This window comes from Symphodus melops (genome assembly GCF_947650265.1).
Source record: "Symphodus melops genome assembly, chromosome: 8".
Classification (NCBI taxonomy): domain Eukaryota; kingdom Metazoa; phylum Chordata; class Actinopteri; order Labriformes; family Labridae; genus Symphodus; species Symphodus melops.
The window spans coordinates 28,955,185-28,980,696 of record NC_136698.1 but is presented as its reverse complement, the minus strand read 5'-3'; the positions used below and the strand labels follow the sequence as shown (position 1 = coordinate 28,980,696).

Sequence of the window (25,512 nt, the reverse complement as noted above, 5' to 3'; positions counted from 1 at the left end):
TTTGTATCTGAAGAGAAATGACTAAAGCGAGTGTCACTGTGATGACTGCTTCACCTTCATAAGAAAATCTGTGTAAAAATAGGAGCGCAACCCCCTCTCAGACAAGGTTTAAAGGAATACCCTTTACTGATCCATCCTCTCAGGGACAAACATGTCTCTGCTGCTCATAATTACTCCCTCGGGTTTCAGGGATGGCTGTGTTTTAGGAAGCAAAATCTGCATGGATTAATTCCTCTCATGGTCTGCATCATTAACGTTTTAACAAAATGTTATAAAGTAATGCCAGAGGATGCTTCTGAGCAGCTCCAGCCACACATTTAATCTGTGTCATTCAAGGAGTGGCTTCTCAAAATAAACACATCCCCCTGTGCAGTAAAACTTGGGGATCGATCTAAGCTGCTTCTTTGTTCACTATCTGATTGCCTTCTGGTCATTCCAGGAAGAGGATAGGTGTGAGGACTTGCGAGAGAAGTGTCATCTTTATCATCATCAACATCAAAAGGTCTCTCTGTCTTTGAAGAGTCTGTGTGTGCAGGCGTGATCAGCACAGGCTCGGGGTCTGTGCTGCTGGAGTCCTTTTGGTGTCAAAGCCACTGCAGAGTATGTGACGCTTGAACATGTCTTTAATCTGGAGACGACTCCAGCACACAAACAACAATGTGATGCTTGGACCAGGACCTCAGCTGCCCCTTATCTACCTTACTCTACATCCTGTCAGAGTTCGAAGCTCAATCCAATGGCAACTGGACTGGACTCCTCTGAAAGCCTCTTCAGTTATTAACGAATTAGTGAAATGCCTCTGTGGATCACAAGCATGCTAATGTTCAGGGCAAGGAATAACAACGACGAAGACTCTGAGAACATCACATCATCAGTATCAAGTGATGAGTTCTGTCTTTTCTCCTGGCTGCCCTCATTGAAGATGTGTCATTGTTTTTAATCATCTCTGCCTCCTGTCTGTCCTGTTTCGAACGTGACCGCGTGTTCTCAGTTCGTTTGGGTTATATGTTGTTATATCGCATAACTAAACTGGGCCAAACCAGTTCAGCACCATGGACAGATCCTTCAGTGCCTGGAGCTTTGTGATGTTCTTCTCTTGTTTAGTGACCTCGTTCCTCGTTCATCCCTCTCAACTGATATCCATAAAACAAACAATATATTCTACCCAACGATTAATAATCACTTCTTCACAAACAATAGAGCAGCCCAAGCTATGCCAGAATCATACAACTGTGCTGAACAAAATGTTCATCTCCCCGCTGCACGTGGGGTGGAAAGCCTCAAGGGAGGTCATTATTTTTTACACAAAGCCAGGGGTCGCTCACAGACTGTAAGCAGGCGTCACTTTGAAAAGTCTTCTACATAACTGCAGGCGTCACTTTGCATTTTAACAAGCAACATGGCATGGTAACTGCCAAGCAAGACTATATTACCCAGAAGGCTCGGGGGACTTACAGTCTCACATCATAAGTCAGGCGACATTAGCTACATAATGGACGGCCCAGAAACCGACCAGACACGGCAGACAGCTCAGGTGGACGTCCCCAAAGCCAACCAAAGACCAGGGAGAGTTCAGGTGGGCATCAGGTGGCTGACCTAACTCGGAAGCCAGTTCAGGGAAAGAGCCAGATGGCTGACCAACCACAAGGATTAGTTTTGGAGGACGGCCAGGTTGCCAACCCACAAAGGCCGGGACCTTCGCCAAGGGCCCAGGAGCCAGAAAACCCATCGACAAGGGACCAAGAGACAGCCGGGCCACCGATGAGAGAACACCAGGCATCAGCCAGACTACAGAGAAGACCATGCCAGGCGTCGGCAGGACCATCAGGACTACGCCAGGTGTTGACTGGGCCGCCAAGGAGGCTGCATCAGGCGTCTGCAGTACCACCGGGAGGATGTCAGGCGTCGACCGGACCACAGGGAGGATGTCAGGCATCAGGAGGACGTCAGGCATCGACTGGTCCACCGAGGAAACGTCGTCAGGCGTCGGCCGAACCGCAGAGGAGACGTCGTTGGACGTCGGCCGGACCGCCGAGGGAAGCTCAGGCATCAGCCGGATCACAGAGGGGATGTAGTCAGGCGTCGGCTGGACCACAGAGGAGACATCCTCAGGCGTAGGCCGGACCGCAGAGGAGACGTTGTCGGGTGTCGGCCGGACCGCACAGGGGACATCGTCAGGTGTCAGCCAGACCGCAGAGGAGACTCAACTGGACACAGACAGCGCTCTGCAGAATCAGGAACAGGTACAGGAAGCAGGGGACTTTCTGCAGGATCAGGTACAGGAAGCAGGGGGCGCTCTGCAGAATCAGGAACAGGTACAGGAAGCAGGGAATGCTCTGCAGGATCAGGAACAGGTACAGGAAAGCAGGGGGCGCTCTGCAGGAACAGGTACAGGAAGCAGGGGGCGCTCTGCAGGAACAGGTACAGGAAGCAGGGGGTGCTCCGCGGGATCAGGAACAGATACAGGAAGCAGGGGGCTTTCTGCAGGATCAGGTACAGGAAGCAGGAGGTGCTCTGCGGAATCAGGAATGGGTCCAGGAAGCAGACAGCGCTCCACCGAAGCTGGTGGCAGACAGCGCTCTTCCAGAACGGGGACAGGAGATAGACAGCGCTCTGCAGGATCAGGAACAGGTACAGGAAGCAGAGAGTGCTCAGCGGAATCAGGAACAGGTACAGGAAGCAAATCGCTTTCTGCAGGATCAGGTACAGGAAGCAGACAGCACTCAGCCGAAGCTGGTGGCAGACGATGCTCTGCAAGAACGGGGACAGGGGGCAGACAGCGCTCTGCAGAATCAGGCTGCAGAAAAGGACCCGACTCAGAGAAAAAAACCTGAGGGTCAAAAGAAACTGCCGACCAATCAGGAAACATCCACTTGAGCTAGGGTCTAGCGTTTATTTCTTTCTGAGCCTCAGAAAGAACTGCTAACCTTTCCTCTACCGAAACAGCTCTTTTTAAATCACTGTTAATGCATGTCAGGTTGTAAAACAGCTCATAAAAGTCCAAAGAGTCAAGTACTGCTGGGTCCATTGTTGGTGGGTTTATTCCATGCACTGAATCAGAGTCGTCTGGGTCCATTTCTGGCCAGTTTGTACTCTCACGAACAGAGGAGACCCAAACGCACGACTCAAGGGCAAATGCAGTTTCAAAAATCCATTTAATGCAGGCAGGGTTTGGTACACGGTAGTTGATCAGTCCAGGCAGAAGTACAAAAACAGCAGGCAGAAAATCGAGGTCAAAAACTAACTTCATCAGAACAAGAAGGCTAAACAGAAATAATGCTGGTAACGCTGCTACAAAAAGACAAGACAAACTGACAAGGAGAGAGGGGAAACACACATACTATATACTGAAAGGGGGTGGAGTTAACAAGACACAGGTGAGACACATCAGGTAATCAGCAGAGTGGGAAACACTTGGGAAGGGCATGCAGCCAACAGACCTGAAAAGACACAGGGTAAGAATCAAAGTAAAACACAAGACATGATACATGAGGGAAATAGAAATAAACTAAATCCTTAACCCAGAGATGTGACACAGTTAAGAGGAGACATAGGAACAATAAAGATGTATTTGTTTTTGATTTATCTTCAATAATAGTTAAAAAGAAACACCATGATTAAATTATTATAACTGAACATTCACAGCCTCTGCATTCTAAAGAATTGCAAAATTGATTCTTATGTCTTCCTATTTCACACACAGCTTCATAAAGTCAAAGAACAATGGACCATCTCCATTAGAAACATCAATCATATCAACACCACAAATCTCTCCACCCTTATCAGCTCCTACCCCAGCCCTCCCCCTGCATCTTCCCCTGCTGACCTGGTGACTCCCTTCAATAACCGTCTCTCCTCTGCCCCTAAAACCCACTCAGTCTCATTTAATCGTACTGCTGGTTCACCCCTGACCTTGCCCGCTCAAAGCGGCAGGTCGTCGACTGGAGCAACCGCAAAAACAGGACTCAATGTTCAGAGCCAAATGTACTCGGACCACCTGCATCACGACACGAACGCACTTACAACTGTCAAACCTTCATACTATTCCAACCTCATCAACATGGTACTGGCAGCAACAGAGTCCTCTTTGCAATGGTCAGCCACCTAATTCAGCCTCCTAAAATCCTCCCACCGATCAGTGCACTGCTTTCCTGGACTTCTTCAACTCAAAAATCACTACCATTCACCAACAACTGGCCTCATCCTGCACCTCCTCAAATGATCCAACTTGGATGTTCACTACCGGCCAACCTCTCATCAGCTGCCTCTCTGACTTCACCCCAGTATCGGATCACACCATCTCTGAATTTATCCACAAAGCCAAAACTACCTGACAGCTTGATGATCTTCCCACCTCCCTCATCAAAGCTCCTCATTTCTCCAATGATCACCAACATAATTAACTACTCCCCTCACAACTGGCACTGTACCCCCCACTCTCAAACTGGCTGCTATCACTACCATCCTGAAAAAACCTGCTGCCGACCTAACTGACCTTAACCTCTACCGGCCCATCTCCAACCTCTCACCCTCATCTCTCTCCAGGTACAATTTTAAAACATTTTAACATTTAAACTGCCATCTGTGAACACTTCTGCTCCATGCACTGACTTGTTTGTTATTGTTTGTTCCGGGGATTTTCATTCATTTTGTTTAGAAGTATTTTTCATTTTTAAATAAATTAATTCTGTTAAATATGAAGCTGAATGCCACTTTTCTTTAAGTGTATGAATGTCATGTTTGGTGTTTTCCACATGCTGTATTGTTGTGTTTCTCTGTCTGTCATTCCCTCGTGTCTCCCCTTCCCTCACTAATTATTCAATCAGGTTCAGCTGCGGACACAGGTGTTCACCAATCATCATCATCAGGCTATTTAAGCTGGCTCCTTGCAGGAAGCCAGCGCCAGATTATTGTCTCATCTCCATGGGTTTGTTCTCCAGTGTTTGCTCTTGCTCCTTGTACTCTCTTGGATATTTGTATTTACTCGTGTTTGTTAACGTCTCGTGTTTTCTCCTTCTCCGTAGTTCCCATTCCCGTCCCTCCTGCGACTCCGTCTTCTCCTGTTCGTCTCGTGTGTCCGATCTGGCTCATCGTCACGCGTGTTTAGGTTTAGGGTTATTAGGTTGCACTAGAGTCACATTGATTATTGTATTGCACAAATATTTCACCCCGTGTCACGTGTTAATAAATTGTTATTTGTTAAACGTTCCTCTGTCTCTGAGTCGTGCGCTTGGTTCCAAAGATTTTCTGAGTCCTAACAATGAATGTCATTTTCGGTGAGTAAACTGGCTGTACTATAAGGGCTTAAATCTTGCCTAGGGCACCAAAATGGTCAGGGTTAGGATTAGCCTAGCCCTTTGCTGACTGCCTCTCTGATGGGCCCACTGCCCAACAGAAATGTAGTATTGCTTAATATGTAAATTATGTAATCTGAATTTTTTTTGTGCAAATAAGGGACCACAAGTCTGGGTGTTCGGGTGTTTCATTGCGTGTCCCCCAGGGGTCAGTCTTGGGTCCATTACTCTTCATCATCTACCTCCTCCCCCTGGGCACAATCCTCCGCCATCATGGGATCCACTTTCACTGCTACGCCGATGACACTGCAAACCCACTGCCGCCACCCCTCCCACCTCCCTCATCACCTGCATGGACGACATTCGAAGCTCGATGAGCAGGAACTTCCTGAAGCTCAATGGCAACAAAACTGCTCTTCAGCTCCAAATCCACCCTCACCAAATTACAACACACCCCAGTCCCACTCATCATCATCGACGGTTTCCCTGTACCCTTCTGCCCCCATGTCCAGAGCCTCAGCTTCATTCTGGACAGCACCCTCTCATTTGCACCTCACATTAGAAACATCACCCGGACTGCCTTCTTCCACCTCTGTAGCATTTCCAGACTCCGCCCATCACTTTCCCAGTCCAGCACCGAAATCCTGGTTCATTCATTTGTCACTTCCTGCATCGACTATTGCAATGCCCTCCTCACAGGACTCCCCGCCAAACTCATCAACAGACTGCAACTCATCCAGAACTCAGCTGCCCAGATCATCACTCGCACCAATTCATCTGACCACATCACTCCCACACTGGCTCCCTGTACAGTATTGCATCCACTACTAGTCTGTCCCTCCCACTAATACCTATTTTGCGCTTGCAGTCGTCCTGCTTTCTGTCCAAACTCTACGTGATGTAAACCAGTAGAACATGTTAAACCCTGACTGAAATACTCCCACCTCCACAAGATTTGCACCTGATGTCATTCATGCAAATATTCTAAGTAGATCACCCGCAAAACACCCACAAACCGTGAACAGTGAACATGCAGATTAGTACTCTTGAATTGAGATCGTAGTAAATCAGGCCATTACAGTCTTAAAATGTGTGCAAATTTGATACCACTCACAGCTGGCGACTGTAGAGGGAGGAGACGAGCGAGGGAGAGAGAGGCAACATGAGAAAAAGGAAATGTCCAGTTTAAAATGTTGGCAAGAAGAGGGAAATAGGAAGACATAAATAGTTCAATCATGGTGTTTCTCTTATTTTTACTATCATTGAATGTAAATCAAAAATAAAGGCGTGTAATTTATTGTTCTTGACGGTCAGATACCCTTCATCTCCTGTCCCACACACTCATTTGAAGACTCGTGGTGATGGTGTGTTTGAGGCCATAGCACCAATCCTCTCTGCTTTTTTTGTCTTTCTGACTGTTTTTTTTAAAAAGCTTCATGTTTCGACGAGCCTCTGGGTGATCAGGTCCACCCAGTGTACCGACTAAATCTGTGTTTCACTGGGACAGTTACTGTTCCTTAAAGCAGGATGTTTTACTACTTGAACCCCTGAAACTCAAAATCAAAATTCTGAAAGGTAGCATCCAAGTGTCATTGATCCCTGAAGCTTCAATCCAGAATCAGGAACAAATCCAACCGTTTGATATGTTTCTATATCTTCTCTAAGACCACACTCCCCATTTAGACTCAACGTGTTTGGTACTTCATTATTCTGTCGGTATCACGAACACAAACACTGCAGATGTTTGTGTGCATTTTGAGCTTGTAAACTCTGTAACTAAAGATCCCCTCTCTGGACTTTTATCTGACTCTGAGTATGGTTCAAAGTCCTCCACCTAAGGACCTGAGGACCTGAAGACCTGAGGACTGAAGGACCTGAGGCCCGGGTCGGGTAGTAGTCGGTAGTAGTCTCTGAGCAGTTCAGAGATGTCCTCAGGAACCGAACCATTGAGAGTGTTGTGGACTGAAAGGATTTAAAGGTGGTTCTGTAACTTAGGAGGAGCCAATGGAGTGATTCAGACGTCCTGGTACGTGTCTCAGGACTCTGGCCAATAGGAACGTGCCCCCCCCCCCCCCCCCCCCCCCCCCCCCCCCATGACACAATTTTCACAGTGAGAGCTAAATCTTGACACGAGAGCAAAAAACTGAATCGATAGCAAAGACTTCGGTTTTGAGAGCGAGAAGAAAAACGTTTAAAGTGAAACACTTTTTTTTGAGAAAACTAGTAAGAAATATAGGTTTGAAAGTTAAAGTAAGTAAGTTTTTTATCCTCAAATATTATTATTTTTTGCTCTTGGTATGAAAACGTTTTCTGTCATACATTTTTTTACTCTCATATCATTTATTTTCTCACATGTAATAGAGACTCAGAGTGTTGCAGTAGTCTAGTCTGACCCACATGAAAAGGAAGGATTAATTTCTCTGCATTTATCAGGGTAAGGAGCCTGAAGCTGTGTGTTTGACTCCACATGAGATGATTTCACTCTCTCATTTTATTAGACAATATCAACAGGTTCACCAAAGTATTTAGTTTGAGAAAACGTTTCTGTGATGATCAGGTTATGGTTTTTGGAAGGTGTTAGACTCAGGAACGTCTTAACTCTAGGTTAAAATCAATCCTTCCTCCTCCTCCCACTCTCCTCCTCCGCCTCCTCCCCTCTCCTGCTATTTGAATAGAGAGCCTGCGGAGCGCTCTTTTGTTCAGTAGCGCTCAGCTGCTGGAGAGGTGAGCATCACTCTGACTCTCTCTCGACTAATCACGGCTGCCTCTTCGGATCCTCTCCGACGCAACCTCGGTCCCTGCTCGCAGACGGTCACTCATTAATCGCGTGCAAAACGACACCTGGAGCCTCACAGTGTCTGCCTCTCTCTACCCGGCCCCCGAGACTGCTTCTTTTTCAGCCGCACTTGCGGGGATATGCGCGAGTCGTTGGATGTTTCGACGTTTTTTGGCACCGCCAGCTGGCCCGGATCACAGCGGCTCATGTGAGGCTGCAGCGTCGCTCTTCATTCCTCAGGACTGGATCTCACTTCTTTCAAAAGGTGAAGGTGAGTTATTCAGCCGCTCTAACCGGCATATGCATGTCAAATATTAGAAGCAGAGAATCATTTTGAGCGGGTGTTGAGTTTCCATGGGCAGAAAAGAGGCTTCAAAGCTTTGAATATGAGATGATAAAGATCTAATCCAGCAGGTGCACTGCGTGATGCACGTGTAAAGCTGAGAATGCTGGGACTTTCTTTCCTCCCTCTGGCCTGTTTGCATGATGTCACGAGTGTTCACGTCGTGATGGATTTAAAACGTGAAAGCTGCAGCCTGCTTTGTTTGTACCTGTCAGAGCTTCGAACATCCTGAGCTGAGGTGCTGCACACTCAAAGGAGTCCCAGTGAATTAAATCATGTCACTTTGCTGTGTTACAGTGTAACATTAACATTATATATATATATATATATATATATATATATATATCCAGTTGTGATGGGATCTGTCTGCTGTTTTAAAAATATACTGACCGATGCAAAGACTAATGCTGAACTGTGTCATCAAGCCACACACACACTGACACTGATCTTTCTTCCTCCTTTTGTCTGGTTTCCCTTCCCTCTGATTGGCCCAGTTTCACCTTGTTCGGCTCACCTGTTCCCAATCACTCCTCGTCTGAGTGTTCATTCTGTGTCAGGCCAAGTCCACACATTGCCGGCTTGTTTGTAGACTTGCAGAAATAACCCCGTCCACACACTGAGTTCTGAAACACATATTTGTCCACATGAAAATAAGGTGACCCGAGTGGGTTTTTGTTCACGGCTCTGTCTGAGAAAGTTTTCTTTGTATTCAGACTTTGTGACACACCTGCATCCACTTTTCTTTGAGCATTGTTCAAATTCATGAAACCATTAAAACGTCTGAGTGAGAAATGAAACTTTAAAGAGATGGTCATCCAAAGAAGGATCTTTGACCTCTCTCAGAGATAAACATCATTTCCTGTGCTCTGGATGAGCCTTCAGGTGAGGCTGCTGGAGATGAGCTGAAAGAAGGGTGGAAGCTGAGCTGTCAGCACAGACGTTATCTTGGAATAGCTCTCTTTGTTATCTGCTGTGGGAGGGAAGTTCACCTGAGCATGGTGATGAGCGTGGAGGTCAGAGCACAGGTACCAAGCTGTGTTCTTTGAAGGACTCCTCCCTCTCCTGTTTGTCTTTATTGTAGGAGACGTCAGTCAGACCGGCACTGACAGCTGAGCTCAGGGGGAACAACCGAGCAGTTTGTGAAACAGTCACTTGTCTGTCCTCCCACTGTCACATACACACACACACACACACACACACACACACACACACACACACACACACACACACACACACACACACTGTAACTAAAGATCCCCTCTCCAGACTTGGATCTGATTCTGGGTATGGCTCAAAGTCCTCAACCTGAGGACGTGAGGCCTGGGTTGGGTAGTAGTCTGTGAGCAGTTCAGAGATGTCCTCAGGAGCTGAACCATTGAGAGCTTTGTGGACTGATAAAAGGATTTAAAGGTGGTTCTGTAACTTAGGAGGAGCCAATGGAGTGATTCAGACGTCCTGGTACGTGTCTCAGGACTCTGGCTGCAGGACTTTGAAAAAAATTCTCTCGCGAATTGTTTGAATGTCCAGGTGTTTTATCCAGATGAGCAATCCATCCAGATGTGCTGCCATGTGTGCAGTACTGGGAGGAAATGCTCCCTCTAATATCTTCATCTTTTACTATACGAGTAACAAAACGTGTTTCCAGTTTCCTGAGAGAGAATAGGCAGCGTATAGTCGTTGCTCACTGTCCATGAAGGTACCCAAACGTGTCCCCCTCCTCATACTGTGGACAGGGTGCTGAATAAATACACAGTGATGTTGTCCTGGGAGCATTATTTGACAGTGGGCACAGATAGCCTCTGAGATCCTTTAAATTTTAAAGAGACACACATGCATACACACACATTGTGTGAGGTGTGTGTGTGTGAGAGCTGCTGCTCACCTCTGAATCTACCTCCTGAGTATCTCCAGCTCGTGTTGCTCTCACAGGATCCGGCTCACATTAAATGGCTGTGTTAGTCATTGTGTAGCCTCTCATCCATATCGAGAAGCTGTCTGTGTTTGTCTCTCTCGGCCTCTCATTGACAGTATTCCTTCAGAGCAGGGTGCACTGCTCCTCAGAGGGTCGACTGTGGGTGAGGACAAAGAAACCAAGACTAAGAAAGAAAGAAACAGAGAGTGGGTCTGACGTTGGATTTTACTGTGTGGTCACATGTTGAGTCTTCTTTGTGTGGCTGTGCTCAGATCAGTGCAGACACTTGTAGCTGAAGACCTGAATGGGCAGGAATTCAATTTTGCACTTGAATTGTGTCCAAGCAAGTGAACAATGACATTTAGCAAACAGAAAACATTCATATTCCTACATTCCTCATTGGGCTGGCACAGCCACTAAACAGGGCTTTGCATGTTTTAATAAAGGCTGCACCTTTGCCCATCAGAGAATCCCTGAAACTGCAGAGCAGATGGAGCAGAGCCGCAGTGTGCTGGTGCTTCAGCGTCGCCTTGGCTAATAATTTAATAGTCTGGCATAAGCCGTGTTGAAGTCACAACTGCACAGGGAGCCAGGCGTGAGCAGCTCAGCTGAGCCACCGTGACTGCTGTGAGAGCAGACAAAGCCCAGGAGGCACAAAAAAGGGGCAGTTTGCCACGATCCCCTCCAGACGCAGCCCATGAATATTCATCGAAGACCCCCCTTCTCCACAGCTCTGCACCCCTCTTCCTCCAAATCTATTCAAAGAAAGCAGTTTCCATATTAAATACTCTGAATAAATGATGACATCTGGTAACAGTTTGTGTCTGCTGAATTAATGACACATCGGAGGGTCCTGCAGTGATTGGAGGAGGGGCTGGGGCTCTGCTGGGTTTCCTCACAGCTACCTTTCCTTTCCTGGCCTCTCCTTTGTCTCTCACGTTGACTGTTTAGACTTTGTTTGAGTTGGGTGGATCATCACTGGATCTGAGTGTGTCTCCATCTTTCAAACAGCCTGGAGGAGAAGCCAACACTTCACAGCCGTGAGTTCATCATGTCTGTGTGTTCGTGTCTCAGGTAATCATCAGAAAGAGAGAGAATCCCTGTGGGTTCTTTATGTGGTTTCAGCACCGGACAGCTCCTGAGGCTTCATAGACTTCCTGTTTAACAAACACTGGACAGGCCTCATGTTCACACTCAGTAAATGAGTGAAAGACGCCTCCCTGAAGAATATTAAGTATGTGATGTTTGAATCAGTGTTGGACGAGCGCTCTCTGTCAGACTCTGATGAGCTGTGAAACAGGCAGAGTTTGAGCTGCAGATGATTTGGAGGAGACGTTTCAAGGTTTAAGAGTTCTAGAAAACCGGAGCCAAACTTAGCGGGAACAAGAGGAATAGAGCTGATATTTCCGAAATCAAACCATTCAGGCCCCTTCACAGGACGGGCTGATTCATGCATGCTGACTTCCTGCTGGATGGAATGTCTTGGTTTATATGAGATCATGTTTGTAGGTAAAGCGTTTGACGTTTGTTGCTTGTGACGGTCCTGATATGTGCTTTTGTCCTTTGTGTTGACAGTCTTCTCTGACCCTTCTCTCTGGTCGCTGAATCCGAAGAGGTGATCATAATTTTTGGAACAAGTGTTTGTTATTGATGTGGTAAAAGTGTCTTTTTATGTTCTGTTTTAGTACCATGCTGTTCTTTGCATTTGATAGAGGATGACGCAGGCTGACACTAAACTACAAGACAACAACAGGCTAACACAGAAAGCCTCTTCACACTGCTTGTTTCTGCAAAAGCTCTGTAACTAAGCTCAACCGTCATCACGCCTTTATACGCTCATATTGATTCTGTAACAGCAGCGTAATATTGTCATCCCAGTAACGGCACAGTGGGAGCATCACATACACACACAGTCAGACATGCGCACAGTCTTCTCCTTTGTCTACATACGAGGGCTGCTTGAGACTAAATATTGATAAGGTAATCTTTTGCCTTTCTTACTTGTGTGAACCCTCCACTGACCCCATATGCAGGTCTTTGAACAAAGAAATGTGCTGTTCTAAACACATTTCCCTGCTAATTTGATCCGTGTCAATGAGGATAACGAGAGTGGAACTTAATTGGCTGAAGATGAAGTTGGCAGAAGAATTAGAGCAGAAGAAGACAGCTGGCTGAAGTGGAAATGTTCAGAGAACTGTCTCGACTTTTCACATCCCGAAGAAGCTGCTGCAGCTCGTGTGTGTGTGTGTGTGTGTGTGTGTGTGTGTGTGTGTGTGTGTGTGTGTGTGTGTGTGTGTGTGTGTGTGTGTGTGTGTGTGTGTGTGTGTGTGTGTGTGTGTGTGTGTGTGTGTGTGTGTGTGTGTGTGTGTGTGTGTGTCTTTGATCTCATCTGTATCGCCTCAGGTGCCAAATGAAACATTTCAAACACCATTAAATTGATTTTAATGTGGACTTTCGTTTCTGCAGGTGGTAATAAGATTATAAATTCTCCTTCTGCCTTTCCTCATGCTGAGTCCAGCTCTGAGCTCACACTGATTGTGGACTGCAGTCTGTGATGGATCCCTCTCTGCAGGCTGATCTCTGTCTGTCAGTGTAACAGGAGCTGCTCTGTGTGTGTAAGCGTTCATTTATAGACCATCATTGTGTCAGACTCACTCTTGTGTATGTGTCAGTCGGACTGTTACATTAAAGTCCCTCCAGCTTAGCAGAGAGCAGCAGAACAGCTTGTTATTGAAGATTTACTCGTAGTAAAACGCTCTGCTGATGTTTTTGCTTTCATAAAAGCCGGGATGTGAGCTCCCATTATGCTTGACTGCATCCTCGCTTGCTGAATTTGTCATGCATAGAAGAACACGCATGCAAACTCCAAAAGCACACAACTGCAGCTCGTAGGACTGACTACCTCCTCATCACAGGACTGGCCACCTGAGACTGAGCCTCACACAGGACACAAAGCACATCGTCCAATACAGCAGGTGGCAGTGTGCCGAAATGGTGACCATTCTCATTGTGGATATTTCTAAGATGCCAACAAGTCTGTCTTCTTCCACATCTCAGGACTCAAGTTCAGTAACTTTGTGTTGGCACGGATATAATGAACCAGACTTTGCAGTTAAGCTCACTCGGCCCATGTTGAATCATCCTTAGTGTGACCTCGAGCTATCCTACCCCATCCTGCACGGAGGATGCATGTACTCTCACATTGAACTTTCCTGAAAGCTGTTTAAAGCTGTGGAGTGGATGTGAAAACACTCTTCTCAGTGGGTTTGTCTGTGTTTGAGGATTGCTGAATGCGTACTCGCTCTATTGTCTTCCTGTTGGAGCACTTCAACTGAACGATCGCCAAAAAGCGAGTGCATGGGCTATACAGTCTTTGCTTGAAAGAAATGTTTCCAGCAGCTGATTTTAAAAAAAAAAGCTCCTTTTGTGATTTATAAAGCAAACATTTACTTTGACCTCCTACCTTCGCTTGTGTGAGTGTGCACTCACTCGAACACTCTCTGCTGAGGTGGCGAGAGAGATATCTGGAGTGGATTTAAAGCGTCTAGGGGGGATTCATGGTGGATTAATGTTAGAGATTCTTCATTGTAGTGTGGTATAAGAATGTGAGTAAGTGTCGAAGAGTGAAGTGTTGAAGATTTATTCATCCCTCCTTTTTCTCTTTCTGATGCATCCCTCTTAATGCTTCTTGATTGCTCTTTTATATCCAATCATGAATTCAAACCAGACATTTAAACAGCTGGAGATCTGCCTATCAGCTATGCAGGCCTCCTCTGTTATCTTCTTCTTAGTACAGTTTGAACACGTTAAAATGTTAGCTCTTCAGTAGAAGTCGTCGTTAAAGGAAGGGGCAGAAGATGTGAAGTGAAAGAAAGGTTGTTTTTTTTAAAAATTTCTTTTATGGGCTGAAAATCACATTTCTCCACGTGTCAGTTTGGCTGAAATACAAAAGGTCAAAGGCGTGAGAATCTAAAGTGTCACTTCCCCTTATAGGGCACAAGCAGAGGCTGTTACTACCTATCAATTACCACATGGTACATCAAGGGGTGGAGCCAGGTGGCCCTCCTCTCATTTCTGAGCTGCTTGCCTTGTTAGGGACTTCAGAGTGGAGATTGAAAGTAGTGTTTGTGTTCCTAAAAGTTATCATCATCATATGTTCAAATCATTTAATTTGTATAATTTTTCCCTTTTCATGACTCTCTGGAAAGTAACATTTAAGGCCCCATCTGGTATTTAGGTGATGTAATTAAAGGTTTAAATTTAGATAGATACTTTATTGATCCCGAGGGAAATTCAAGTTTCAATTTACCACATATTTGTGATTTTTTCGAACAAGAACAATTATATCACGATAATTATTATAACTATTGTTTGTCGGGCTTGTGTATGCATTCTTAACACTTATGGCTTTGCCCGTATAATGTTCAAAAAGAAAAACTGCTTCTTTCATTGTTGAACTTCTCCATCTCAGCTTCTCCTCTTTCACTTTAAATGAATAAACCCCTCCTTCCTCTCCTTCACTAATTCTCTGTTTTCTTTGCCCATTGACACTTCCTAAACCCCGCGCAGCTCCCTGAACCCCGCGCAGCTCCCTGAACCCCGCGCAGCTCCCTGAACCCCGCGCAGCTCCCTGAACCCCGCGCAGCTCCCTGAACCCCGCGCAGCTTCGTTAACCCTGTGACACTTCCTAAACCCCGACGTTTGTTGCTTGTGACGGTCCTGATGTGCAAATAATTTTTTTGCTCACCAGCCAACCTGGCTCGTAGATTTTTAAAGTTACCAACCAATCAGATTTTCCACCAACCAAAGGTTTGTTTTAAAGCTGTCTTTAGTGTTGACCTGACAATCCTTAAAGTTTCTTTGACGAAACCAAGCTCACTCATTTTCTTCTGCTGTTCCCCTCCTCTTTTGTCTCTGGAGGTCTCCCCCAGAACATTTTAAAAACCAGAAATGTTTTTCTCTAAATTTTGATCCATTTATGCACAATTTGTGTGATTTGTTTTCCACTTTGTGTCTTTAAATCTAATTTAGTGTTCATCATGTACATTGATGCATTTATTTGAAAACATATAGACTTCTGTTTTTGAGGGGTTTTTTTTTATATAATCAACCATAATCCAGAATGACTGTGATTATGTCACATACACATGGTCAAAGTAAGTTTTACTGAAGGAGTTTTATGCATAGGGGGGCAGGACATTGTTGATTGACAGACACCGTCACCATGGTTACTGATTTTTCACCTGCCTGCTGCACACTGAACAGAGGAGAAAGAGCAACTGACTGAAAACACTTTAACGGGTTTGCAAAGAAAACAATGTAGCCGATAAAAATGAATGCATGTAAGCTGCTGTCTGTGCAAAAGACTATACAAAGCTGTGGTACGGACCTCGCTTCGTAAACCCTGTGAAGTCCTCTTGTCTTCCACTGTTATGGTAATAATGTACGGGCTGGACGAGGTCACATTGGGAAGCTGGTACTCTGGTATTTGAATAAGTCGTTGCGTCCTCATTTGTCACCACTTGAATGTTGTGTATGTTTGTTTGGTGTCTAATCTTGTATTTAAAGCATCACAAGGGAAAGGCGTGAACATCCGCTGGTGGTATAGAAATTAGAAATAGGGTTAATTAAAATGATTGGTCTCCTCTGTGTCACAGTGTTTGTGGTTTTTGTTGTGGGAGCAGGAGGTCCCTGCAGTGTGACTGAAGGAGGCTGCGCTCACATTAATAATCAGTAGGATGATTCATGCTGCTGCTATCTTGATCTGTTCTGATTTAGCTTTGTATTTTGTTTATTTCAGAGCTTCGATTTCCTGTTTTATTATTGTTGTTGGTCTCCCTGTGTTTATTTTTACCGCATTATTTCTAAGAGTAGTTTTATTTTGTAGTTCTCGCCCCTGTGTTTTTATGTCAAATGTTACTTCCTCCCTTTCCCTGTAGTCATTTGGTGTGAGACACATTGGACAAACGAGTTGTAAAATAAACATGAAGTCAGAACATAAACTTTGACTGGATTAAGGAAAGATTGAGGTCCGAAATTTGACAACAGATGTTTAGGTAATGTTTAGAAACATTAGATTGATTAGATGAATTGTTCTTCCGTGTGTTCACATGTTCAATTCATAAAGTCTGTTTGTTTTAAGATCAACAACAAACAGCTGGACGCTACAAAGACGAAGGTTTGTTTGTATCTGTTACAAGTTATATTTGAACAGAACTTTGATGTGAAATGCATAAACCTTAACATTTATGAGGAATATGACATGTCTTCACATTGGGCTCTTCCGTCTGTCCCGTTTTTCAGACTTGAGCAGGCGTTGTTGCGCATTTCACAACTTGTAATCTCATGATTCGTTGGATGATACGTTGGACTGCACTTTTAGTCTTCAGCTGTTTTTTAAAGTGTGCGTACTACAGCAGTCTGTAGTCTGACCTCCAGTCGTGGTTATTCTGCAATACACCAGACCAGGCAAAACTGATTTCAGGTCTTGGAATGAGGAGGTAAACAACAGCCCAACTGATGTCAAACGCCTCCACTTAAAGTCTGAAAAAATCTACAAGAGATTCATTTAGATTTTTACAACTTAGAGAATCAACATGCTTTGCTCTGATTGTGATTATTTCCTCTGTAATGAAGGACGTCGCTGTCCATCATTTCAACCTCTGACCTAGGGCTATGAATTGTAGGAAACAATTTGAGAGGGAGACTGGACTGGACTGGACTGATCTTACCTGAATCAGTTTTCGGGCATTTTTGACAAACTGAGAAGCTCTCATTTGTGTTAGTTGTAAAACCCTTCAGGACAGAGACTAGGAGGAACCAGAGGTCAGAGAATAGAAGGAACCAGAGGTCAGAGAATAGGAGGTACCAGAGGTCAGAGACTAGGAGGTACCAGAGGTCAGAGATTAGGAGGAACCAGAGGTCAGAGAATAGGAGGAACCAGAGGTCAGAGACTAGGAGGAACCAGAGGTCAGAGAATAGGAGGTACCAGAGGTCAGAGACTAGGAGGAACCAGAGGTCAGAGAATAGGAGGTACCAGAGGTCAGAGACTAGGAGGAACCAGATGACAGAGAATAGGATGAACCAGAGGTCAGAGACAGAGACTAGGTGGAAACAGAGTACAGAGACTAGAAGGAACCAGAGGACAGAGACTAGGTGGAAACAGGACAGAGACTAGGAGGAACCAGAGGACAGAGACAGAGACTAGGAGGAATCAGAGGACAGAGAATAGGAGGAACCAGAGGACAGAGACAGTGACTAGGAGGAACCAGAGGACAGTGACTAGGAGGAACCAGAGGACAGAGACAGAGACCAGGAGGAACCAGAGGACAAAGAATAGGAGGAAGCAGATGACAGAGAATAGGAGGAACCACAGGACAGAGACTAGGAGGAACCAGAGGACAGAGACAGAGACCAGGAGGAACCAGAGGACAGTGACTAGGAGGAACCAGAGGACAGAGACAGAGACAGGAGGAAGCAGATGACAGAGACTAGGAGGAACCAGAGGACAGAGACCAGGAGGAACCAGAGGACAGAGAATAGGAGGAAGCAGATGACTGAGAATATGAGGAACCAGAGGACAGAGACTAGGAGGAACCAGAGGTCAGAGAATAGGAGGAACCAGAGGACAGAGAATGGAAGGAACCAGAGGACAGAGACTAGGTGGAAGCAGATGACAGAGACTAGGAGGAACCAGAGGACAGAGACAGAGACCAGAAGGAACCAGAGGACAGAGAATAGGAGGAAGCAGATGACCGAGACTACGAGGAACCAGAGGACAGTGACTAGGAGGAACCAGAGGTCAGAGGACAGAGACGAGGAGGAACCAGAGGACAGAGAATGGAAGGAACCAGAGGACAGAGACAAGGAGCAATCAGAGGACAGAGACTAGGAGGATCCAGAGGACAGAGAATGGAAGGAACCAGAGGACAGAGACTAGGAGGAACCAGAGGACAGAGACTTGGAGGAACCAGAGGACAGAGACTAGGAGGAACCAGAAGACAGAGACTAGAAGGAACCAGAGGACAGAGACGAGGAGGAACCAGAGGACAGAGAATGGAAGGAACCAGAGTACAGAGACTAGGAGGAACCAGAGGACAGAGACCAGGAGGAACCAGAGGACAGAGAATAGGAGGAAGCAGATGACAGAGAATATGAGGAACCAGAGGACAGAGACTAGGAGGAACCAGAGGTCAGAGAATAGGAGGAAAAGGAGGACAGAGAATGGAAGGAACCAGAGGACAGAGACTAGGTGGAAGCAGATGACAGAGACTAGGAGGAACCAGAGGACAGTGACTAGGAGGAACCAGAGGTCAGAGGACAGAGACGAGGAGGAACCAGAGGACAGAGAATGGAAGGAACCAGAGGACAGAGACAAGGAGCAATCAGAGGACAGAGACTAGGAGGATCCAGAGGACAGAGAATGGAAGGAACCAGAGGACAGAGACTAGGAGGAACCAGAGGACAGAGACTAGGTGGAACCAGAGGACAGATACTAGAAGGAACCAGAAGACAGAGACTAGAAGGAACCAGAGGACAGAGACGAGGAGGAACCAGACAAAGACAGCTTTCATTTGAACATGTTGCAGATGAAGTTCCTCTGATTTGACGGTTATCAATAACTGATGAACACGATGGAGCTGAGCAGATCAAAGTTCTCCTTAATCCTGTCTGAACTGTTTGTTCTTGTCTCAGGGGGATGCAGGAAGAGGAGGGGTACGTGATCTGCTAGATGTGTTTCACACTCCAAAGGCTTCTCATTACTGCTCTGCGCACACACACACACACACACACACACACACACACACACACACACACACACAGACTCAAGTGTGTGTTATTATAAATGAAGATGGCTTAAAAGAAGTACACTATTTTAGCCATGTTGCTGTACCTTAGCTTGCTACATTCCTTGTAGCATTCCTCGAAATACATGACATTCTATCTCTACAGGGAGACGGGGTGATTCAAGATGTCCGCCCTGAGCAACAGCATGATCAGTCCCCCTGTGGAGTTCACACACTGAAGGTGGAGGGGTTAGTTGATGCTGTGATCAGAAGCTGGATGGATGAAAGAGGTGGTGAAACTGTGAAGGCTTGGTGGTGATGGGGAGGTGGAGGGTCACATGTAACCATAAATGATCTAGAGGATTTGTCTTTTTTTTAAAAAAAATCTTTTTGTATTAATCTCTTAAAGAACAGAACAAAAAAAACAAAACAAGCAAAAACCGGCCTATACACATACACATTCAAACAAAAAAGGTATTTTTGAATATCGTGGAGAGTTCAAATCCGGAGTAGGTCATGTAGGGTTTCCTACATAGTCTTGTCCTTATGGTGCATCCGGCATGTTAGATAATCAAGATTGAGAGGGCCTAAAACAGTCCTTTGACACTGAGTCCTGGAGGTAGCCCAGTCAGAAATCTAAATAGCCAGTATACATTTCATAGCACAAAAAACCAAGCATTCTGTATAATTTTCTATTGTGCTTACCAGTTACAACAGGGTCAAATAGATAGATAGATAGATAGATGGATAGAATTCCCGAGGGAAATTCAAGGCATCCAGTAGCAGTATACAGACAGGCAGGACACAAGACATTAGTTACAATACACACCCGCTGTCCCCCCCCCTCTGTATACAATAATCCCCCAAACAAGATTTAGCAGCCCCTATGTGACTAAGAGTAAACATAATTACAGGTTAAACCTGTGCAGTTAGCATTAGCATTAGACTTAAAACTTATATAGCATAATGTACATAACCTGTGCAGTTAGCATTAGCATTAGACTTAAACTTATATAGCATAATGTACATAACCTGTGCAGTTAGCATTAGCATTAGACTTAAACTTATATAGCATAATGTACATAACCTGTGAGGAGAGAAAAACATGTGCTGATTAAAAGAGACCTGTAAACAGTTAAAGAGCCTTAGAAACAAAGTGCTGACCTTCTAGAAACTAGTTCCATGTGCATGTACAGAGGTGTTTGAGGTAGTGCCAGAGGTGTGAGTACAGTCATTAAACAGTCAATGCAGGGATGCAAACTGGGCCATTAAAGTGCTCAGCAACATAAAGGAGCAGTGATTAGCATTAAGTGTCCAAAACAATAAGGTGAAACCAGGAGTGATTCGGGTGATTGGAAATAAACCAAGCAATAAAAAAGTAGGGTTATTACTTGTATTGATTGAGAAAATATTATTGATTTCAAATCCCATCATTTGCCAAAATTGCTGCTTTTTTTATGAGCATGACCAAAAGCACTCCCCCCTGAACTGCTACCTTATCGTGGTAGGGGAGTTTGAGCACCCGAATGACCCTAGGAGCTATGTTGTTGGAGGCTTTATGCCCCCAGCAGAGTCACCCAAGGCAAACAGGTCTTAGGTGACGGGTCAGACTAAAAGCAGTTCATAAAACCCCTATGGAAATTTTAAAATCAAGGACCATGACGTCGCCCGGCATGGCGGAGCTGGGGCCCCACCCTGGAGCCAGGCCTGGAGTTAGGGTTTGCATTGCCAGCAGTAAGTCGGACCTTTTTCTCGGTGCGCGTTGGCCTCCGGCAGGGCTGCCCTTTGTCACTGGTTCTGTTCATAACTTGTATAGAATTTGACAGAATTTCTAGGTGCTGCCAGGGGCCAGACGGAGTCCGGTTCGGGGACCACAGGATCTTGTCTCTGCTTTTCGTGGATGATGTGGTCTTGTTGGCTCCATCGAACCTGGACCTTCAGTGCGCACGGGGGCGGTTCGCTACCGAGTGTGAGGCGGCTGGGATGAGGATCAGCACCTCTAAATCTGAGGCCATGGTTCTCGACCAGAAAAAGGTGGCTTGCCCTCTCCGGGTCGGTGGAGAGTCTTTGCCCCAGGTGAAGGGAGTTTAAGTATCTCGGGGTCTTGTTCATGAGCGGGGGGAATATGGAGCGTGAGATCGACAGACAGATCGGTACGGCGTCTGCAGTCATGCGGTTGCTGTATCGGTCTGTCGTGGTGAAGAAGAAGCTAAGCCGAAAGCTCTCGATTTACCAGTCGATCTTCGTTCCTACCCTCACCTATGGTCGTGACCGAAAGAACGAGATCTCGGATACAAGCGGCTGAAATGGGCTTCCTCCGTAGGGTGGCTGGGCGCACCCTCAGCGATAGGGGGAGGAGCTCGGTCACCAGGGAGGAGCTCAGAGTAGAGCTGCTACTCCTTCATATCGAGAGGAGTCAGCTGAGGTGGTTCGGGCATCTGGTCCGGATGCCCCCTGAACGCCTCCTTAGTAAGATGCTCCGGGCATTTCCCTCCGGGAGGAGGCCTCAGGGTCTACCCAGGACAAGCTGGAAAGACTATGTCTCTCGGTTGGCCTGGGAACGCCGCAGGGTCCTACCGGAAGAGCTGGAGGAAGTGTCTGGTGCGAGGGAAGTCTGGGCAGTCTCTGCTTAGACTGCTGCCCCCACGACCCGGCCCGGATAAACGGCAGAAGATAGATGGATGCATGAATGGATGGAGGCAGGATGTCTCTGTCTCTTCTCTTCCTGACTATAAGGAACACTGCAAAATTTGGAGACTCTAATTATACCTAAATGACAACTCAGACCAAAAGAAACAACGTGTTGTGTTTTATTGGAGTCCCAGCTTAGGCTACATTTGGGCAGGCCATCCTCATCAACAGTCCTGAGGAACCTGAGCCTTCATTCAATTAAGACCTTTCCAGACCTTTACCTATCAGAGCGCAAAGCAGCACATGACACGAGGTGAATACACCACTGCTGCACGACTGATAGGCATTCTATTCTTATGTTTGTAACATGTTTTGATATCCAATAAAGATATTTATATTACACTTTAAAAATAAGTTTTCTTTTTATCGCTGCAAAACTGACCATGCAGCAGGACAGCCAGCTGACCACGTCCATCATCCTCCATGTCAAGTTTCATGGCCATGGCCATCCTCATCAACAGTCCCAAGGAACCTAAGAGAGCTCAGGAGCTCCCAGAGAGAGGAGAGGTTAGTAACTTCAATATAAAGATAGAGACAAGCAGTAATAAGATATGAAAGCTGGGAGAGAGAGAGGGAGAGAGAGATCAGAGATCTTGGTGCCAGTTCCCCCGGTAGTCTAAGCCTATAGCAGCATAACTATGAGCTGGTCCTAAGCCAGCCCTAACTATAAGATTTATCACAAAGAAAAGTTTGAAGTCTATTCTTAAAAGTACGTAGTGTGTCTGCCTCCCGGACCCCGACTGGTAGACGATTCCAAAGGAGCCTGATAACTAAAGGCTCTACCTCCTGTGGTACATCAGAACGATTAAAAACACCCGTTTCTTATACATTTGCATGTTTAAGAAGTAGTTGAGCCATAAAAAACACAGATGATGACAGGCTGAGGTGTAAACCGAGTAAACTTCACAGCAGGGGAGTAAAGCACAGAGCTGGATTTCAATGGATCCCTCTGGTAGCAGACTGACTGACTCATAATGCAAAAACAGCTTCAAACTAAAAATCAAGTGCCGTACAAGAGGAAGATACCAGACATATGTATAAGATGTGGCTTACAAGGTACATTAATTCACTGTATGTGGGAATGCAGTCAAATAAAAACTTTTTGGGTAGAGGTGAAAAACTTAATTGAAAAGATCATTTTAAAACAGATCGCGTTGGATTCCAAATTATTTATAATGGCTATATATCCAGATAGACGTATCTTCAGTAAAGCAGAAAGTACTTTTATTGATTTCCGCTCATTGATGGCAAAAAGATGTATTGCTTTAAATTGGAAAAATATGACTGGACCGGCGCTTCCCAATGGTTAAAACAGATGTTGGCTAGCTTACCTTTGGAAAGAATAACATATATCCATAAGTCAAAGCCACATGTATTCAAAAAGATTTGGAGGCCCTTTATTGATTTTATTAAGGACTTGGATGTTTCTGATGACTTGACTAATTTTTGAATCCCTTGCAGCCATGTACTGTATCTAGTGATGATTACCTCCTAAATCCCAAAAGAGAAGCTATGTTTGTGCCCTGTTTTATTTTGTTTTGTTTTATTTTTGGGTTATTTTATTTCTGTAATTGCTATTCTTTCTATATTTAGTTTCCATATTTGTACAAAAAATGTGATACTGAACTGCTTCGTAAATACAAGTATAATTGAAAATTGTATCACTTTGAAAAAACCCACAATAAAAATATTTATGGAAAAAAAAAAAAATCAAGTGCCCCTCAAATGGAACTACCCCCTCTCTGAATTCTCATTCTGTGTATCTGCCTTCTGTTGAATTATGGAGTGTGTGCACAGTGAATGGCCTGCTCCAGTCTCACTATCTCTCCATCGTTCTCTCTCTCGCTCACACAGTCTTGAAGTTACTGTAGCTGTCATGCCTGGATGTAAGAAGCTGCTGGGCCCCTGCAGGTAGCTCCATATTCTCCGACAGATGGAGGCGGGGTCAGAGTGGCACCAGATGAGTAAATAAACCTTGGCCTCTGGAAGGTCTTATCAATTCTCATTCTCCTGAATGTGTGTCTAAAAATCAATATAGCGAGGGGATCCAAGCCATTCTCCCTCTCCCACTGTTTTACCTGGACCCAGAAATGACTCATCAGCTCATACTGAGTCTAATAAGTAAAGAATACAACTTTGAAGTCATCATACGGCAGAGAAACGTAGACTGAACATTCAGTGATATAGAAATAAATATGATCATACACGCAGTGTTATAAGAGTTCAGCATGTGATTGCAGTTCACTATATTATTGATCTTAAGTATCAGATGCTAGAATATGATGGGTATACAGTACAGCTGAATGTCTCCTCCAGCTTCCTGCTGTTTCTCCTGCAGAGAGTCAGAGTGAGCTGACTGAGAGAAGGCAGCAGGATATAATCAGGAGAATTCACCTGGAGCCAGTGGGAGGGGCTTAGACTGTCTGCACGCCACCTCTATCGTCTCTACAGACTGTCTGCACGCCACCTCTACGTCTCTACAGACTGTCTGCACGCCACCTCTACGTCTCTACAGACTGTCTGCACGCCACCTCTACGTCTCTACAGACTGTCTGCACGCCACCTCTACGTCTCTACAGACTGTCTGCACGCCACCTCTACAGACTGTCTGCACGCCACCTCTACGTCTCTACAGACTGTCTGCACGCCACCTCTACGTCTCTACAGACTGTCTGCACGCCACCTCTACTGTGCTCTATTCAACTCTGATCTCGATCCCCTGGCACCAGTTCACCAAGTCCAGGTTGAGTTCTCTGGACTTCCCCTTGTCCCCATCAGCGATGAGGCCGAAAACGAGTCATCAGAGAACTTCTGCAGGTGACAGTTTGTTGTCTTGTGGGAGAAGTCTGCAGGGTGAGAAAGACGGCACGTTTCTTTTCTCTGTGATTCTCACACAGTGATCGTGTTTCCTGCACAGTTTCACAGTGTCTCTCTCTTTACCATGCTCTTTCTTCCCTCTAACAAACAGGAGGTCTTCCCTGTGTCAGTGCCATGCTCCAGCTCTAATTTATGCTCCATGTTTTCAGTCTTCTTCTGAGTTCCTTATCTGTCCATCAGCAGTTTTTCAACCTCTACTTTTTGCACATTCTATGATCTGTCAACGCCATCTTCTAGGTATAATCTGGCTGTCGCTGTCTTTAGTTGTCTTTAGTTGTCTTTAGTTGGCGGTCTCTCTACCTCTTAGATTTTCATAGTAGATCTTTCTAGCTTTCTCATTCCTCGTGCCCATGCAGGCGAGAATTTCTGAACACGCGTGATTTTCTGCTTTTTGACCACACACAATTTAGGTCGCTGTGCAATGGCAGACGTAACCAAACTACTGCTGGTGCTAACGTTGCTAACTGGACTGTTTACGGTTAATGCATAAACACACAATGACTCGCCGACTATTTGGACGAACAGAGATGCCTGATTGGACAACAGAGGTCACTGCTGCTTCATACAACACTCTGACTACACAAACCACACCTACAATGTGGGCCGTTCCAGAGGAGACCCGGTTAAATGAAATGATCACTTTAGAGTCAGGAAATGTTGTTGCACGTGGAGGACATCGTTGTTGTCTCTGAGTGATCGGCTTCTCCCACTCATTAAAGGACAGACTGGAAGTGTTGACGTCGACGTTTGAATGTGGGCAAAGAGAAGTGAACGCGTGTCGACGGGATTCTTTTTCAACATGGAGGAGAAGACCTTCTTTATGAAAATAGCAT

General features: G+C 45.5%; 1 protein-coding gene across 1 annotated transcript in view; it reads left to right on the top strand.

Moving 5' to 3' along the window:
* Nucleotides 1-8,006: 8,006 nt before the first annotated feature.
* LOC306827731 (neurocan core protein-like) overlaps nt 8,007-25,512 on the top strand; it is a 136,423-nt gene continuing 118,917 nt past the window's right edge. Inside the window, 1 exon segment of the mRNA XM_079349748.1 lies at nt 8,007-8,335. The gene's annotated coding sequence lies outside the window, so the exon portion shown is untranslated.